The sequence below is a fragment of the Macaca mulatta genome, chromosome 11 (assembly GCF_049350105.2).
Source record: "Macaca mulatta isolate MMU2019108-1 chromosome 11, T2T-MMU8v2.0, whole genome shotgun sequence".
Lineage (NCBI taxonomy): Eukaryota > Metazoa > Chordata > Mammalia > Primates > Cercopithecidae > Macaca > Macaca mulatta.
Window position 1 is genome coordinate 19,808,980 of NC_133416.1, and position 17,256 is coordinate 19,826,235.

Sequence of the window (17,256 nt, forward strand, 5' to 3'; positions counted from 1 at the left end):
TTGTCTGATTAAGTTAATTCAAAAGTCTTGTCTTCAAGCTCTGAAATTCTTTTTTCAGCTTGTTTGGTTCTATTGCTGAGACTTTCCAGTGCATTTGGCATTTCTCTAAGTGTGTCCTTGATATCCAGAAGTTGTAATTTTTGTTTTCATGCCCTCTATTTCACTGAAGAACTTCCCTTTCATATCCTGTATCATGTTTTTGATTTCTAAGTTGAACCTCCACTGCTTCCTTGATTAGCTAATAATCGACCTTCTGAATTCTTTTTCTGGCAATTCAGAGATTTCATCTTTGTTTGGATCCATTGCTGGTGAGCTGCTGTGATCTTTGGGTGGTGTTAAATAACTTTGTTTTGTCATGTTACAGTAATTATTTTTCTGATTCCTTCTCATTTGAATAGACTTATCAGAGGGAAAATCTGGGACTCAAGTGCTGCTGTTCAGATTCTTTTGTCCCATGGGGTGCTCCCCTGATGTGAAGTTTTCCTCCTTCCCATAGGAATAGGGCTTCCTAAGAGCTGAATTGCAGTGACTGTTTTTGCTCTTCTGGGTCTAACCACCCAGTGGAGCTACTGGGCTCCGGTATTAGAGAGTATCAGCAAAGAGTCCTGTGATGTTATTCATCTTCAGGTCTTTCAGCTATGGATACCAGCACTTGCTCTGATGGAGGCAGCAGGGGAGTGAAGTGGACTGTGTTAGGGTCCTTGGTTGTATTTTTGTCTAGTGTGCTAGTTTTGTGTTGGTTGGCCTCCAGTGATGAGGTGGTGCTTTCAAGAATGTATCAGCTGCAGTACTGTAGGGAGGAAGCAAACTTGCCCTAGGGTTGCCTTGTGAAGTGTTCAGATTTCTCAGGTGGTGAGCAGAGCTATAGAACTCCCAAGAGATTATGTCATTTGTTGTCGGCAACAAGGGCAGGTACAAAAGACCACCAAATTGGGAATAGGTGTGTCTGAGCTCTGACTCTCCTTGGGTAGGGCTTACTGCAGCTGCTATGGGGCGTGGGGGTGTAGGTATCAGGCCAGTGGAGTGGGGGTGTAGTTCTCAGACCAAAGAGGATTATAACTGCCTCTGCTGAGTCATACAGGTCACCAGGAAGTTGGAGAAAGTTGGCAGTCACAGGACTCATCCTGCTCCCACACAGCCAGCAGTCCTAAAGGCTGATCCCATTCCCACTGTGCCCCCTGCCAGTAGCACCAAGTCTATTTCCAGGCAGCCAGTGACCAGGGCTGAGAACTTGCCCCAGACCACCAGCCTCTCCACTGAGAAATCAAGCAGACTCACAGTTTTCCTCTGTCTCAGGGAGCCTACAGTGGCTATCCTGCTGAGAGAGTCTGTGGATTCTCTCAGCTTTCTAAGTATGTTGCTGTGGTAGTTCTTGGAGCAAAAGTTCATGATGTGAGTCTCCACATGCCTCTCTGTCTGTCTGAGCAGGAGCTGCTAGCTAGTCCTATGTTCTATCTGCTATCTTGCCTAAATCAACTACTTTTTAAAAAAGATCTTAATTCAAATATCCTGTTCTCTTGAACTTCTATCCTATCATAGTAAGGTCATAGACAGAAAGAATGTCAGCTTATACACTGGCTGCGCCAAAAATTTCTATTCTAATGATCGCATTATGACAAAGTTTGGAAAGCTCGGAATCGAGTTAGGGCAGTGAGGGCAGCAGCACCTGACATTCACTGGGCTTCAAGGTAATGGTTTTATTTCAAAGTATGAATGTATCTCAATATCCTCTGTTAATCTTTCACTGGTTATTAGCTTCTGTAAACATCTCAAAACAATGTAGGCACAACAGCGTGTGATTGCAAAGCAAAATTACAACTCTTCTAACAAAAGTGTAGGATTTCTTAAAATTGTTGAAAATTATGTTGAAGAGCTACATTAATCCTTGATAATAATTAACTGCTTCAATCACCAGTTACTAATAATAAATGCAGTTAAATGAAGTTGACATATATTAATGTAGTTAAGTAGTAAAAAACACTACTGCACTTTTCATTGGTAACTAAGTAACTAAATAAATAAATAAGCAAGAATTAAATTTGGGTTCATCAAAGAGCTTATTTGACACTTTTCATTGATAACTAAGTAACTAAATAACTAAATAAGCAAGAATTAAATTTGAGTTCATCAAAGAGCTTATTTGACAAGCAAAGGATAAGACAGGTGTTAGGGAAAACTGACAAGCACTTGATTTCTCTTTATGATCATGTAAATGTTAGAATTTCTCTATAATTACGATAGGTGTGTCTTTATAATTATGCTTCAAAATTATATTATCTTTATTATATTAAATATATAACTTTAGATATAAAATCAAAGTTAATTTCCTTATTTATTTCATTGTTCATTTTAATAAAAGGATTTTAGTTACACTTATAAGCTAAATTTTAAGTATCAGACAAAATAGATATACATGCATGGTCTTAAGTTTCATTTTTCATGATAAATTTCTAGTGAAAACATTTGTCAATATTTCCTATAATTTTAAAAATTTAAAGTGCATTTAAATGGTCATAGAGTTTATTATTATACTCTGCAAAGGGAACCAAAACCAGGTTTGGGAATGGCTGGGGAACAATTCCCAGAAGTTGTAGGCTCTGGAAGCTGAAGAATGAATTTCAGAATTAGTCACATATAAGGCAAGTGCCTCATTTCTTCTTTTATTGGCTATCTTCTTTAAATATATTTGTGTGTATTCTCTACCACTCTTAGTTGGTTGTTTCCCTCCCCTATCCACTATGGACCTCACACATATTCACTGTTCAGCAGTTCTGAAACTCCAAGATTAAAAGTCTCTTCTTTGTCATGTTATTGCCTCTATAAGTCACTCATAAGTAGGTGCTAAACTTGTGGTAGGCTGCAACTCCATTTGCATTCTTGCATTTCAGTTTCTTTAAGCATACTAACAAAATCATACTGGTATATCAGCGTTACAGGAATCCATGCATGTGGTCGATGAGTACATACGAAACACTTCCGCTATCTCAGGCTATGTAGGATGTCTTCTTATAACCAGAGAGAAGGATCAGGCATGCTAATCAGATACTGGCAGGCAAAGATGACAGTTAATGTTAACTCATCTTAGCTGCAGTGGAATATATGACACTCTAGTTTGAGAAACAATGTACAGGATAATATGTTGTTTCTTTAGTACTATAGATTCAATTACACTTTTAGTCCATCTGAATTTGTGAGCTTCCAGTGTATTTTGTAGAGGCGGTGAAGGTTAATAATGTTGTCTTCGGTTCCAGACTGCTTGAGTTTGAATCCTGGTTCCCCTGAAATATATCACTGTAGCTTTAAGTAATATACTTAATCTCTCTGTGCCTTTGTTTCTTCGTTTTAAAATGGGGATAATATGAGAATCTACATCATAGGACCGTTGCGGAATTAAATTATTTAACATATATTAATAGAGCTTTGAGGTGTCTGTCAAATGACATGCACTCAATATAGGTTAACGATTATTATGTAAGTAAATATTTAGCCTTTCTGAGACCCTGTTCTCTTACCAGCAAAGTGGAAATTCTAATATCTACTTTGTTGTATTAAATTAAATACATTAATGTAGGTGAAAACACTTGGCACATATGTGAGCTGGAGAAAGACTCATGATTGCATGTCTCTCAATATCCTAACATTTAGCAAACTCTCCTTTGAACCTAGTTGCCTCTTAAGGGAATAGGTGGAGAGTCACAAAAAGACAGTCTTGATGGGGGTTAATATTTGAACTGACTCAATACTCAAAGGGATATATAATTTGAAAAACATTTTGTAATTGGATATGAGAAGACATCTTTGAATCAGTAAATTTAGTTCCTTCTCTCTAGACAGGCACTTGTAAAGATGTGTAAGCCAAAGATAGTAATAATCCTAAAGTATTGTTCATCTTAATTAAACTTTGACTTCCCTGTTAAAGCAATACTTATGGAACTGATAAATTTCTAAAAGTAAACATTCCTCATTCTTTTTTTTTTTTCCTTGTGCAATGTATAATACAATGTTCTTTAACAATTCAACAATCGAACTTGGTTTACATCTTTGGAAGTGTGAATTTCTATTAGTATATTCCTTGAAAACATGAACAAAACGATATGTAACAGTTGTAGGCTAGCAGAATTTTGATTTGTTTTTATTCTTCTCTATCTTCACGTTGCCACATGAGTCGCATCTACAATTATGCAGACTCTTGGTAGGGTTAGGGCTGCATGCTTGACACTTAGCAAAGTGTTTTTTCCTCCCCCCAGTCATTTTTGTTGTTGTTTGGTTAAATGCTCCAGGTTTACTTGTACTTTCACATTCTGCAAGAGGCGTGGTAATCTGTGTGTGAGAATTACCCAGCTGAAATACACAGAGAGCATTAATACAAGGATGTTATGTCATCTGTGAATTAAACCACAATTAGCCTTAACTATTACTCCTTACAGTGTAGCATTTTGTCATTCTCTTTGATACTAAAAGATGTTCACATACTTGTAATTGGCAGATAGGTTTAATTTGTGCTGGTTATAGTGCAATGAGCGAGGCAATTAAATAGGTTCTGATTTTTTTTTAATTGGACAAAACACTTTGCTTAGTCACAAATATAGGGACTTTTAGAGGGTATAAAATTCCTTCTGATAGAAGATAATTATTACTTTGATCTCAATTAAATTTCTGAAAGTGTTTATTAAAGAGAAATCATTCTTCATTTGAATATAGCAATCTTTCTAAACAAATAACACATTCATTTATCTCACACTCAACAGTAAAAATTACCAAGACTATGTTATTACAAAAATAATCATATTTATATATTTTTTTGTTTTTATTTTTCTTTCCACCAAACTTCTAACTGAAATTTAGGGATTAACAACAAAGTGTAATTTCTGGAAGAATGCTTTGTGTATAAACCTTCATGGGTGATTTGAAATGTATCTTTGAAAAGAAGTGGTCCTTCCTTTACTCTCATCAAGCTTGAATGAAAAAGGTCAAGACTCAATAGAGTTACTAGTCTTATCTTGGGAATTAAAGTTGCCAGGGCTTTAGTTTTTACTGCAGGAAAGAATGTAGTCTAGTGGAGAAAAGCATTTGAATACTCAGAGATAAAAGAGTCTAGGTCTCTCTGGGAAGACATTCTCTAGTCTTGTGACCTTTGTTAAGTTAATCAAACTCAGTTCCAGTTTCCTTATCTGTTAGATAACATGTTAGATAATAGAGTGGGTCTTGTCCAACTTCTAAACATTCGCTGATTCTTTAACACAATATATTAAAATAAAATCAAAATGTTACATGTGTTAATTGTCTACATTTAATGATTAAAATGCAATTGCATAATGATTAAAATGCAATAGAGGATTAGCAGTTTTCTTTTTCTGTCCAGTATTATCCCTCCTCTTTCTTTTTCATTCTTGAACTTCCAGGAGACAGTTACAGAAGAGATCAGATTGGATACATTCTAATATCAAGTATTATAATTACCACATTTATAATATTTATTTTTATAATTTTATAAATTTATAAAATAATTTTATAAATATTTATATAATATTGGTAATTATAATTGCAATAGAGTATAAATAATTTATACATTTAAGTAATTTCAGGAATACTCATCAAACTAAGGCCTGAAAACATATCACAACATAAAAATTCCAAAATAAATTTGATATTTCACCCGAAAGTTGGCAAAGGAGTTAGCCTTTGAGTTTGAAAACCTGTGCACCACTAGACTACAAGGAAAGCATATGTTGTAACACAGTACTAAGACTATAACAATATCTCTTGTTACAAATTAATCAGAAGCTAGAAATAAATTCATAAGAAATGCCCTAAAGTACATTCTGTATGTAACTCGAGTAGACGAAGAGTCACATAATGAACTGTACTGCAAAAATATTTGTATACTCCTTACATTTGTCTGGAAAGTTAAACTACTACATACAAAATAAGTCTTTAAAAATAATCATCATCAAAATCACCTCCTACTAAACCAGAATTCAAATAAGTAGATTTATGATAGAATATGGTTATCTTAAAATAAGTTTATTTCATAAAATTTTTTCTAAAGAGAAAACAGCAACCTGATAGAAAGGCAGATGAATTAAAGATTCATATTTTGGTGAAATATATATTTTTTATAGATTTATGGAATTTGAATATGTATTTTTGCAATCAATACTAGCACCTATCTACTTAAAATTAATATTTAGTATTTTTTCATAAGACAGTATAAAATCTTTAACTGTCAAATTGCATTTATTGTCCTATACACATGAAGCAAAGGGAGACAAAAAAATTTCATTAAAAAGTTTAAATAATGAAAATATTCTTAATAAAATCTCCAGTTAACCATAACACTTCAATTCATAAGGAACTCTAATAACAAGTCAAAATAATACATAGGGGAGAAAATTTAGTTCTGGCTTTCATTGTAGAGATTTCGTGTATCTTGTTCCTCACACTATCCCGTTTCTATCACAGTTCCTACCATATATTATCTGTTTGATTAATGCCAATTATGAATGTTATTAATAATAATATTACTGTTATATCTACAACTTCATAAATACTTGTTGAGGGAATGAGTAAATGGAAATCAAAGTTAACTTTATAAAATAAAATAAACTTTATACAATTAATTGTATATACTTTACCTATGTATAGTTCAATTTTGTTTTATAATTGCCAATATAAAACCCGGAAGTGACCCATATTTGGTATTCTCTGGTTCTTACATTTCAAGCCTTAAAGGTTCACTTTCAAAAAGGCATATCATTGGATATTTTCAGTGTTCAAAGACAAATCCTTGAGTAGTTAATTATATAGGTTTTAAAATGCTCTCTCCTTCTTCATGTTAATTACAGCCATATTATCATCATTATTTTTAACATTGGGTCTTTTGGTTCATTTACTAAAATGTAATTTTTCTGGTGGAAAACAAAGTAACAGTGTGTTTGGCATCTATTTTTGTTGTAGAAATACATGTGTATGTTTGTCTGGTCTATGTGTTAAAAAATAAATCAATAAACAACACATGCTTTACAAAGCAGTCAACAAAGATTGAGCAAAGCTGTACATATTAGCAAACTTGTTTTACTGTAATAAATCCTGATCACCAGTATACAAGAAATCATATTCTTTTAATGACTTATTTGCAAGTAAAGGGCAAATTAGAAGCTTTTGAAAAATTCATTAACCATTTGACCTATTTGCTTACTTTTAGTTCACTAAAGAAATTATAATCGTAGAAGTTGAGAAGAGTTTTGCCTATATTAACACACACACAGAGACATACACATATATGTATGTCTGTATATGTGTGTGTGTGTGTGTGTGTATGTAAAATAAGGTGAAAAACAGATCTATAGAACTCATATCTTGATTGTTTTAACTTACTCAAGTAGTTTTCCTAAAAGGCAAGACTTCAGCCACATTAAGTCCACAGAAGGGAGTTGTCTCAGTTCTAATTCAGGCTCACAGTAGATTTAGAGCCTGAACTTGACATGGAATATTCGATCTTCTGAGAATGTTCTTCCCCTCCTTTCTTATTCTTAGAATCCCATATTATCTTTCTTGGAGCCTCCCTCAATCATCTCAAGCAAATAATCCAATTGATATAATACAATCACAAAGACTTAGATTTTATTTTTTATTCTCCACTTACTAGTCATATGACTTTGTAAAATTATTTAACTTCTCTAATCACAATATCTTCATCAAAAAGAAGACTAATGATGTTTATCTCCTAGTACAGTTAAGAAACTTAAGAGTTAAACTCGATAAAGTAATGGCATATAATAGATACTGCATAAACGCTGCGGACCTTGCCACCAAGCCACAACGTTTTATACTCACCTTCGTTGTGGCATTTACTGTCCTGTGTCATTATATAGTTTATATAAATGTGTTCTTTGTTGGAACCCTATTATTTTACTTAAAAATCTTTGTGTGCAGTCCCAAAGCCTCATAAATGCCTAATATGACAGTCACGCACATACATGAACATGTGTTGTTCTTGTTGAAGGAATAAATGACAACAATTGATTGAAAACTATAGAAATTAAGCCTCTCATCGGAGCAATAAATAAAATAGTACACTGAATGCACCTATAACTGTGGCTGGCATTATAAGTATTCAATAAATCTTAGCTCTATTATTATTATAAAATAATCTGTGATAAATAGATATTCATAAAGTTCTAAGGGAATCTGTGGTAGGAAAGATTACTTTTGTGAATTGGAGAAGAAATGAGAAAAGGATTAAAATATTATCTGAGTCCTTAAAGATGAGTAGAACTTCACCAGGTCCTATTTCATGTAGCTGAATAGAAACATCACATTTTAAACATGAATATTGAGAAGCAACACTTGGTAGGCATCTATCTGTACAATGAAGATTCAATATATTGAAAATCATAAAATGTAGATGGGAGAAAACTAACTCAGAGACAATTTACCGCTAGATGATAAGCATATGTCTTATTATTGCAAGAAAGATATATTAAATTAACACATGAGATAGAATTTATTAATAGTATGTTTTCAAAGTCAATCTTCATTTTCATTTCTTTACTAAAATCATTCCTTAATTCTGGTTGAATTTTTAAAATCGTATCAAGTCACCATTCCAATTCGGTATCACTAATTTTCTTCAATATGCAAACTATCACAACTGATGAGGTAACATAAAAAAAAACTATTATAATAGCAAAACACAAATGTGTACTATGTGGGATGTGAAACAAAGCCCATCTTTGTTATATTCTGAAACAGATTGGAAAAGATTCACCCTACATTCAGTTAATGAGAAATGGCAAAAGTTATTAAAATGTGTGGATAAGTAAGAAATTATGCTTCATTTCTTTCTGTGAAATTGTGATAAAATAGAAAATCAACAAAGTAACCCTATCAAATGGATTGCGATTTAATCTTTACTCATTAAAAATAACAGCAGCAACCAGCAATCCAACAACAACAAAACAACAAGCAAAATGGCTCTGGCGTATTCATTAGAAGATTTTTAAATGGGAAATTTTATCCAAAATTTAAGTATTAAAAACTCAGAAACACTCTTCTCTAAAACCATATCCCTATATCAGAAAGAATTTGTTTTTAAAGATTTCAAAAGGCACTTTCTGAGATTCTGATACTCACTTGTAAATTCTGTGCTCAAGGAATATGATATCTAAGGTTCCTTTAAATTAAAAAACATCTATGATATTAAGAAAAAAAAGAAAAATGAAATGGCAGTTGGCCATGCCTTAATGATTTAACTTGGCATCTGGTCAAATGACCTGGGCAAATGTTCTTCTGAAAAATGTCATGGAATTTTTATTAATGATGAATATTTAAGGTCTCAAGCCATACTCATCTTAAAGAAGACTACTTTAGCTATCTAGGTTATGTCAAAACTGGGTTTTGAATGACTTGACCCTCATAATAATTGAACTAGTTCTGCATGTAAATGCAGTCTAAATCACCTTTCTCTCAAGCATCCAAATTCTTTTGTTGAACGTGAACAAACTATGCTCCAAAAATTAAAGAGATCTACAAACATTTATTGATTCAGGGAACTGGGAGTTTTCATTCAGTTGCTTATTTCAATGCTGAATTTTGTGAAGTTAAATTTTGCAAACTTAGTTTTATGCACTATGTATTGTTTAGAAATTACTCATCCCCAATACAACCTTATTCCAGATGTCCTAATATAAAGGAAATGTGTTAATGTAAAATATTGGTAGTGAGAAAATCTAAACAGATTTTCAAGTGCATAAGCAAATTTAAGTAATGACAAAAATAAATATAATTCTTGGACATTTTAATTTTATTTATAGCTAACATGTACCACATGACAGGTATTTTCTTAATGCTTTTTATAAATTGTCTTATCTATAGTTACTGTGTGAAACTTTAGGATGAAGGCACAAGGTTATATGGCTAGTAAATGATGTTACCAGAATTTAGGAGAGGGGTTTTTAAAATAAAGCTTTCAAACTTCTTATTGGAGTGCAAGTGCAAAGACATGGGCTTAAATCCCAGTGCCACCACTTATGAGCACAGTGAAGTTTCCTACAACTTAAGTGGTTTTACTGTACCTCCATTTTCTTATGTATAAAATGGGAATAATAATATGTGCCCCATAGAGTTCCATTAGAAATAGCTAAGAGGATACATCTGATGATCATAGAAGACTGTTTCTGGCGTATATAACAACGATGTACTGTTATTGATATTATTATTTTTGTCAAGATTTTTTCTATTTCCATTTGTCAATAATTTTTTTATTTTTTTTGGAGATGGAATCTCGCTCTGTCATTCATGCTGGAGTGCAGTGGTGTGATCTTGGCTCATTGCAACCTCCGCTTCTCGGGTGCAAACAGTTCTCCTGCCTCAGCCTCCCGAGTAGCTGGCACTACAGGCACACACCACCAAGCCCAGCTAATTTTTTGTGTTTTAGTACACCGTGTTGCTCAGGCTGGCTTTGAACTCCTGAGCTCAGGCAATCCACCCGCCTCAGCCTCCCAAAGTGCTGGGATTACAGGCGTGAGCCACCGCACCCAGTGCCATAGTTTTTAATTAGAGTTGTTGCATCTTATATACTACGGGGATATAATAAATAATTTGAGATTACCATAGGTTGCCATAACTTCAGAAGACAAGATTTCTGGTATGTCAGAAATTAGGAGATTACTGCTTCAACACATTATTAGGAAATATCTTAACTAGAAATATATTCCTGGCTATATTAAAACACACTTAGTCTAAATAATAATAATAATAATATTGTAACACAAAAGCTTACAAGTTAAAAATAAAACAAATATGTGTGTCTAAAAATTGAGTTGATTCTACATGTACTGTAAAAAAGCAGAGATGTCGGAGAGGGAAAGGAAAATCGAAAACGGTTGAATGCCTGTGCTATGTCAGATTCTACATTCGTTTGTTTGTTGTTGTTGTTTGTTTGTTTTTTGTTTGTTTGTTTTTGACATAGTCTTGCCCTGTCACCCAGGCTGGAGTGCAGCGGTATGATCTCAGCTCACTGCAACCTCCGCCTTCCAGATTCAAATGATTCTCCTGCCTCAGCCACCCAAGTAGCTGGGATTACAGGTGCCTAACACCACACCAGGCTAATTTTTGTATTTTTAGTAGAGACGGGGTTTCACCATATTGGCCAGGCTGGTCTTAGACTCCTGACCTTAAGTAATCTGCCTGCCTCGGCCTCCCAAAGTGCTGGGATTACAGGAGTGAGCCACTGCACTTGGCCAAGACTAGTTTTTAAAATATACATCCTTGAAAATTACTCCTCACTTTTTATTAACCTCGTAAACCACCCATTGCCAAAGCTTGCCGATTCATTCAAAAAATTCATTCATTTCTGCACATCTACCATGTTGATTTAATCCCAACCACCATTATCTCTCACTTTCGTTAATATAATTACCTTCCAACCAGTCCACCTTCATCTTCACTGACCACCTTCTAACTTATTCTCCATGTACATAAAGAATAATGTTTCCATGAATAAATCTGATTATGTCACCATATAATCTTCCCTGATTTTTCCCACTCTTAAAACTTTTCAATAGATTTCCATTAAGACAAAAATAAATATGTGATCATACTCTGCCTACTTCCCCAGGTTCATGTGAGACAACTCCCACTTGTGTGTTTTTCCTCTTCAACGAAGTGGCTCTCTTTTAGCCACTTCCCTATACTGGCAATTGCTCCCCTGACACAGACCTTTGGACAGAATTTTCTTCCCCCAGAATGTTCTTGCAGTTTTTCACCTGGTTAACTCTGACTCATTCTTCAGATCCCAAATGAATCATCAATCACTTTTCAAAAATCTTTCTCTGACTTTTGTGACCTAGTAAGATTCATACTGCAGGTTCTGAAATCAATGAATGACTCTCCTTCAAAATGATTATAACAGTGTCAACTTTATATGTTCCTGTGTTTATTTGATTTGTCTGTCTCTGCGCTAGATTGGGTTAGTAATAGCTAATTTGTATTAGATATTTACTAGGTTCCATGCGTTGTTTTAATGTACTTTACACGTTAATTAATTATAATTCTTGTAGCAACCTAAAAGTAAGTTCTATTATTAATAATACCACTATATGAATGAAAACCATCTAAGGTACAGAAAAACTTAAGTACATTGTTCAAGGTCACAAAATAGCAGAGACAATTCAATTTCAAGCATTACATTGAGAGTACATTCTCTTAATCCCTTCATTTGTTGCCTTTTAGGAGCTGCAAAAGGATAGCTATTATTTCTATTGTATCCTCAGAAATGAGCATAGTGATTGAATGTAAGTTGGTAAAAAAAAATCATTGAAAGATTTATTTGTATTGTATAACTAAATGTAAAATGTACTTTTGTTTTAAACCAACAATCTACTTCTAGGGTTATCTTGCGGTTCTAATGGTACATGTGCTCAACGTATTTAGGACGTATATTGTTTTGCTGTGTATAGTAGCAATATGCCAGGAACAATGACAAAGTAAGTCTGTAGAAGACTAACTAAATAAATCCCACTGTATTGATATGAATGAATAATCTATGGCCATATCAAACATTAGAGCTGTATTATTTATATGCAATTACACTGAAAATACAAGGCTAAGCAAAAAAAAAAAAAAAAAAAGTGAAGGAAAACACTATGTAAAGCTTATTAAAAATTTTAGGTGATGTAAATAAATGTATATATCTAGAATATCTAGACATATACAAGAAATTGATAATAGCTGCCTTTGAGAATGACGATAAAGGCACTAGCTATCAGTATCAGAGTGACTTATTTCTTAATTCTGTTTTTGTTGTATGTTTTCTTCTTCCAATAACATGTATTGCTTTTCTAATTTTTTAAAAAATACATTTAATTTGTGGGCTAGAAAATATGATAGCTCAATGGGGACTTTTTCTTTCTTTCTTTCTTTCTTTTTTTTTTTTGTAATTGAAGGCAAATACAAAAGTCTTCTTTTTTTTTGAGAGGGAGTCTTGCTGTGTTGCACAGGCTGGAGTGCAGTGGCTGCTCTCGTCTCACTGCAAGCTCCGCCTCCCGGGTTCACGCCATTCTCCTGCCTCAGCCTCCCAAGTAGCTGGGACTACAGGCGCCCGCCACCACGCCCGGCTAATTTCTTTGTATTTTTTAGTAGAGACAGGGTTTCACCGTGTTACCCAGGATGGTCTCAATCTCCTGACCTCATGATCCACCCACCTCGGCCTCCCAAAGTGCTGAGATTACAGGCATGAGCCACCGCGCCCGGCAAAAGTCTCTTTTTCTAAAGTATATGTTATTCCTCCGGAAGGATTAATTAATTTGAAGTGAAGGAAAAGACATTAAAACTTTAAATTAAGGCTATCTGCCCTTATAATGGGAAAGGGTAAAAACAACTCTTTAATATACATTTAAGAAAACAATTGGTAGCCACCTAGATGAGTCATAATTCATCTTGGGAGAGAGAGTTGTTCCTTTAGCAAAGTACTTTAAAGGACATTTGAGTATGTAACAATGAGCACTGCCACTCCCACACCCTTAACCTCAGGGCAAACATAGACAAAGTAAAGTTAGAGTTGAATTTGTAGGCAGAATAAGTAAAAGAAACTATAAGTTTCTTTGGATAGCTTTGTAGCAAGGGGTTCTATGACTCTGAAGAGTGTCCAAGGCTTAGGAGAGCCAGGGTAATGTATCAAAGACTGTACAAGGAATATCACAAGAACAGTGATAGTCAATATTTAACTTTTAGTCATCTCCTTTTCGGCAGTGTGCTCCAAATCTTTAGTAAAAGATGATCACGTGAACAGATCTCTATTAAAGGTGCTATGGAATATGACAAATACAATAAAGTGGTGGTCAAGATGAGATGACAAATAACTGTGGGACCAAGAAGGGTGGTCAAGAACATAGGCTGCAGTTTGGAAAAGGAGACTGCAGGGCAGATGAAGACAAATATAACCTTTAATTTTTCTCATACAACTACATTTCTTTCAACATGTTAAAAGTCGTCTAGAATTTCCACAGGGCATAAATAGGGCATTGAGGGGTTTTGTTGTTGTTTTCTTGAAAAGGAGTCTCCCTCTGTCTCCTAGGCATTGAGGTATTTTAAAATAAGACATCTTATGAGGCTGAAGAACTGGGACTTTTACTTGGATATCTTGGATTTATGTGTCTTAAGGAAAAAGTGCAAACTAAATAAAATAATATTTACTTTAAATTCTATGATAAGGTTTAAAACAAAATGCCAAAATTGCATTTTCTAAAATTTAAAGCTATCCTAAACTCATTAAACCTTGTGCAGTGAATTTGGTAATACTGAAATAGAAATAACATTTTCAGTATTTCTCTTAAGACTGTGAAATATAAATTATAGACAGACCCAATTTACATTCAAATGTTTTCCCCAGTATTTTCCTCACTTGGCTGTCCTCAAGGTGATGCATGAGGTGATTTGAGTACCATTCTAAAGTGTGGTCCAAGGCTAAGCATTCATCCGATTTTCCCATTTAATTGAAATAATAATTTTTATATCATCTACATTTTTATTCTACCCAAATTTTTATTTGCTGAATCTTGGAAATGCACTTTAATGATGTAGTACAGTAAGAGGGTAAATTTGGATGTACTTAGACAAAAGTAAGATATTAAATGTAAACATTCTTCATTTGTTAACATTGGAAACTTTCCAGCATAGGTAACTTTAGAGTGCTATCTTCTGTACATTATATATAGCAAAATTCATATGGAAAACAGCATATGCATACACACAACATAGGAACAACTATAAAACCATAATTATTACACTATATTAACTAATATTAACTAATATGAAAATATCTTTCTCACCAACTTTTGTTAAAGAATTATCCTATTCTCTGAATTCTTTCCTTTTTAATTACTTAGTGCTTTTTAAACTAGACTGTATTTTTTTTAGTTTTTGTTTTCACTCCTCCCATCAAATTATTGTTTTTTATGTGTTCATGAAGTTTTTATTTAAAAATATTTTCAATGCTTTTGGCATTTTGATCAAAGAATGTAAATTTGGATAAAATTTTATATGATTTATGCCAGAATATTAATATATATACATATTTTACATGCAACTGGAAAAAGTATAGTATACCAAATTTGATATAGATGCTAGTGAATCATATTTTATGGGACTCAAATTTTTAATTTTATATTTCATAAATTTGCCTTTTAAAGATAAAATTTCTCCCAACACTTTTTTTTGGTAAAATTTGCATAATATTCACCATCTTAATCACTTTAATATGTACAATTCTGAAACACTTAGTGCAGACACAATATTATGTGACCATCACCACTAAATAGGTCCAGAACATTTTCATCACTCACAAAGGAGACTGAATATCCATTAAAGTTGTGTTTTTGGTCTTTATGGATTTACCTTTTATACATATTTCACATTACATTACATGTGTGTGACCTTTTTTTTTTTTTTTTTAACTTTCTTTTCACTTAGCATAATATTTTCAACATTCATCCATACTGTATCAGGGATCAGTTTTTCATGGCTGAATAGCATTCCATTGTATGGATGTACCACATTCTGTTTATCTGTTCCTCAGGTGATGAACCTTTAGGTTGTTTCCACTTTGTAGCTATTGTAAAAAGTACCGTTATAAGCATTTGTGTACGTATTTTTATCTGAACAGCTGTTGTGATCTGAACAGCTGTTATTTTTGGTGGCAACTTGACTGAGTTAAAAGATATCCAGATACCTGGTAAAGCACTATTTCTCATTATGTTATGGGGGTGTTTCTGGAAGAGATTGGCATTTGAATCAATGGACTGAAAAGGAAGATCCACCCTCATCAATGGGAATGGGAGTCATTTAATCCATTGAGGGCGTGTATAGAACAAAAAAGGCAGAAGAAAGACGAATTTGCTCTTTCTTCTGGAGCTTGGGCACTCATCTTCTGTCTCAGACACTAGAACTCCAATTCTTGGACCTTCTAGACGAAAACCATTGGCTTCCCTGGTTCTCAGGGACGAATACCATTAGTCCAGAGACGAATACCATTGGCTTCCCTGGTTCTCAGGGACGAATACCATTAGTCCAGAGACGAATACCATTGGCTTCCCTGGTTCTCAGGGACGAATACCATTAGTCCAGAGACAAATACCATTGGCTTCCCTGGTTCTCAGGCCCCTAATCATATTGAATAGCAACATTCACCTTCCTGGTTCTTCAGCTTGCAGACATCATAATATGAGACATCTTAGCCTCTATAATCATATGAACCAATTACCATAATAAATTATTTTTTACATAACTAGCTATATATCCTGTTGGTTCTGTTTCTCTTCAGAATTCTGGCTAATACACCAGTTTTTAATTCTTTGGGTTATATACCCAGGAGTGGAAATGCTGGGTCACATATTAATTTTATGTTTAACTTCTTATGGAATCATGGGACTGCTTTCTACAGCACCTGTACCATTTTACATTCTCACCAGCAATGCATTAGGGTTCAAATTTCTCCATGTCCTTGCCAGCCCTTGTTATTTTCCATTTTAAAAACAATATCAATATGCCATAATATTATATGACGTGTCCCAAAATATGTTTCATGTGCACTTGAGAACAATGTTTATCCTGCTGTTCTTGTGTGGAATATTGTTCAGTCTTCTATTTCCATATTGATCCCTGTCTAGTTTTTTCCAGTTATAATTGAAATTACAACATTGAGTCATCCAACTATTATTATTGAGCAACCTATTTCTCTCTTCAATTCTTTCAGTTTTGGCTGCATATGATTTAGGACTCTGTTGTTACATGCATATATGTTTACAATTGTTAAGTCTTTTATATATATTACCTCTTTCACCAACATAAAATGTCCTTCTTTACTTTTGGTAAACATGTTTATTTTTTCTGTTAATCTTATTAAGAATGCCTTTTTTAATTGAGGTAAAAAACATATACAATTTGCTGTCTTAGCCATTTTAAGTATGCAATTCAATAGTGTTAACTAGATACAAACTCTATAATTTTTTATCTTTCAAAACTGAAACTCTGTGATCATTGAACAACTCCCCTCTTCCTCTCTTCTTTCCCTGGAAATAACTGTTCCACTTTCTGATTCTAGGAGTTTGACTACTTTAGTTAACTCATGTAGTTAGAATCAAACAGTATTTCTCTTTTTTGTGACAGGCTTATTTCACTTTGCATAATGTCCTCGACGTTTATCCATGTTGTAGCATATGACAGAATTCCATTACTTTTAAAGCTGGATAGTATTCC